Genomic DNA, 3,930 nt, shown 5'->3' with positions numbered 1-3,930 from the left:
TAATTGATTGTACAATTATATACAAATTAATACTTTGAAAAACTATGCTATCGCAACTGCTTCTTTTTTCAGAAATATCCGAAAAATCGGCACCAACTTTTCAAACGGGCCGATCTGTAAAATGTAAACAAACCAAGTGAGAGTTATTTTCTGCTGGACTAGCATAAGGAGAGAAATCCTCAGTAGCACTCGGTTTGTTTAAATTTTGCAGATTGGCTCTTTTGAAAAGTTGTTGCCGAAATAACTTTTATGATAATTTTTATGCAATTAATCAGCTCACATTCGTCAGATACGATGTATGGGATTTTCAACTAGAAATTACATGCAGTTCAAATACAGTTTAAATACCTGAATTGCACGTAACTTTTATTTACACCCAATGATCACATTGATGTGAATATTTACTAGATATTTACTAGATCCGGGGCGAGATTGTGCCAAAAAAGCAAATATTTTTGTTCTTTAGCTCAGTATACACACAATTTAGGAACTCAGTTGATTTCAAAACTGTCAATATATACTAAATTGTTCAATTAACAACTACCGTCGAGATGGTTTAGTTATACAATGAAACCTAATGTTGCTGGAAGTACATGAACTTTGGCACAATCTCACCCCTTCTAGGGGGTGACATTGTGCCAAAAACATAAAGTTAGGCTAAAAACCTAAATAGTGAACATTAGCATGTTTATAAACAATACACATAAATATCAGTATAAAGTAGTTCACATGGGGTCGTCCATGAACTAAGTAGACTATTAGGGGCAGGGGGCCGGCCAAAAACAACGCATCATACAAAAAGTATGAACGAAAATAATCCGGAGAGGTCTGAAATAACTAAAAATGAGTTCGTAGTCAATGGACAGCCTTTATATAGCCAGTAGCGTTTCTAGGGTTAACAAAGGGGAGATATATGAAGGGGTGTATCCTAAGGGGGCATACCTATTTGATCGTTTAACAAAAGTAATTATTACTTCGTTCGAGAACCCGCGGCCGCAGAACATGTGGCCTATACCACCCCCCCCCCCCTCTTTAAAACTGACAGTTTATACACGGTATAATATATTCGTCTTATGTTAGAATGTTTATTCAAAGTATCTGAAATTTCCAGAGAAAAAGTAAAAATTAGTTTAAATTATTTAGCAGACCTATGATGCTGTTTGCTCCAAAATGGATGATGCAATCTAATCTGTCAAAATATTGTGCTCAATAGTAAAAAAATCAGAGGGGTTGTGTACAAGACACGACCGCATATATAGGTGACGCAGGACTACGTAAGTCTCATTGTAGTGATAGTAGCATGTATTCATGCTTGTAATCATTCGATTCTTCATGTATACATGCTATATGCAACATATATACATGCTACATGCGTTGTATGTAACATTTATCAAAGTAGTAACATTGCATACGTTCAATTCTCAAAATATTGTGCATTTGAAAATAATTTAACCTTACTGAAATTAAAGATTGTTTTTATTACCCATGGTTCCCACGTTGAAGGGATTTTACCAATTCAATCCTATTTTATCAACAGCACATCTTTTCACTACACTTCTAATGAAACGGCAAGCATGCGTATTCATACAGAGCCGTATTATAACCGAACACTACAGCTGTAGCACTTTTTTCCAACACAGATATCAAATTCACCGAGGTTTAATCGTCACGCAGTAAAGAATTTGCGATCTGTTGGGACAACGAGCTTGTGTCATTTTTTCTGGCACACTTCCCTAACACAGACATCAGATTGGACTCGGTTTAATCGCGTTCATGAGAAATCTGTTGGCACGAGGGGGCTTTGTCACTCTCTCTGGCGTACTTCCCCAGCAAGGACATCAAAATGGTCTAGGTTGAACCGCGGTATTAAGAAATCTTGTTGAAATGAGGAAACTTTGTCACTTGTTTTGGCTTCTCAAGCACAGATATCATATTGGTATAGGTTTAGATTATCGTAAAGAATCTTCCAACCAATCACGAAGCGAGAATTCTGGTAAAACATAGGTTCATTATTTTCAATTTTTCAATAGTTCAACATCAAGAACCCATACTTTTCTTCATTTGGGTCAATTCTTAGAAGATTTTCCGATCGATTGTTGTAAGAATATTGAAAATCGATCGGAAAACCGCTGAGCTATTAGCGCTCAAAACCTTTCATTTTTCGTGACGCTCGCATTTTTTGATTTTTTGGAATGACACCCTATCTCAAAACTTGCCGTAAGACGGAGTCCTACGTCAAAAATGTGAGTGTGCTGGTGTTAACTGATGTATTTTTGTTGTGTATGTGAATTCCACAAATTGGATCGATCATTATGGCTTGGCACAATCTGACCCCCGTGAAGCTCGAAAAGTACAAAGTTTCGAAAAATATTATTTTCGTAATTAAAACTTATCCAACGCATAATAACCTTTCAATACATTGTAAATGATTAGTTTATATACCTTCAAGATAGCAAGTTGATGCGATTTCTTGTTTGAGTTGTTTTATGCGGGACATTTTTTACAAGTGTTATTTCCGCGTATTTTTGATCGCGAACTTTGAAACCCTGTTTAGGCTAAATAATTTGCTAATATTATCTGTGATCCATTCTAAGTTATGAATAAATATGTTATGTTCATCATCATTTTGAATTTAGGTCATCAGTTTCTATAGATATAATAAAATTTCACAAATATACATTTTTGGTTTTTGGCACAATTTCGCCCCCGTGGCACAATCTCACCCCGGATGGCAGTAATATTTATATAGTTTTGCACCTAATATGTAAGTGATCATTTTTCTGAGTGTACGCATTGATGAGTCCATATACCAATCCATATGCGAAAACCGTCACCTTGTCTCGACCCTTAACGCATCTCGAAGGGACTTGAGATTGTTTCCGAGATGCGCACAAAACACATCACTCGATCCAATGAATAGCCGTAGTTCTGACGGGCTATGATGTCTTATCACCGGTCTATACATTTTCTCCCTATTAACCTGGGCGTTCATATCCCTGATGACGATCTTGGATGTCCTGTGGCGAACAGGTGTCGTACGTCGTACGCCTCCAATCATGAGTAAAACGCTACCTTCTCATTGTCGGGTCTACCTTCGTGCGGGCGGGCAGTGCACGTTGATGATGCTGTAGTTTTAAAAGCGACCCTTTACCTTCAATAGAATCGTACTCGTATTGAGCGCCTTCCAATTTATCAAGCGATCCTGCATTCTACCCAACACTAAAATTTTAAATTTAAATCAAATAAACTTAACTTTTTGGTTTGAATATTCATCAACAGCAAAAGAATTGCCGCTAAAATCCGTTGAGTCCTTGAATGCATAATTTTGAAGATTATCGCTACCAATATAATTTCTCACAAATCACCTACAGCTGAGGCATGAATTCTGCATAAAAACGCATCGTATGAGCATCCTGCAATTCTTTCTACTGCATCGCAGATGTGCAGCATTAAACGGTTTCACTTGTTTATTCAACAATTTGCAATGACCCACAAATAGCCCGCGGCAGTAAACTCGCTTTGCAGCGTCAGCTGACATTACCGTAGCACAACTAGCATCCACACACGCTCGCACATAACATAAGCCTGCCGGAATTATATATAATCACAACGGCGTATTTCTCTGTGCATGATACCCTCAGACATCAGGCATTTTGCAGCAATCTTTTAATCTTTGGAAGCATCAGAGGGTGAAACGATGTTAACCACCGGCAAGTGTCGGTGCAAAGGCTGACTCGGAAGCAAGCATATACGTACCAATTCATAAAGTCGCATACAATCACGTTCATATGTCCTATAATGTGTGTTCACAGGACGTATTTACACAGTGTGATTAGACGCCCTTTTGGCACATATGGACATATGCATACATCCATAAGTAGAACAGAACTCCCAGCTGATAGAATATATATGAGATAATAATAAAAATTT

The sequence above is a fragment of the Sabethes cyaneus genome, chromosome 1, assembly GCF_943734655.1.
Source record: "Sabethes cyaneus chromosome 1, idSabCyanKW18_F2, whole genome shotgun sequence".
Classification (NCBI taxonomy): Eukaryota; Metazoa; Arthropoda; class Insecta; order Diptera; family Culicidae; genus Sabethes; species Sabethes cyaneus.
The sequence above is the reverse complement of the archived record's forward strand: the minus strand, read 5'-3'. Positions refer to the sequence as shown.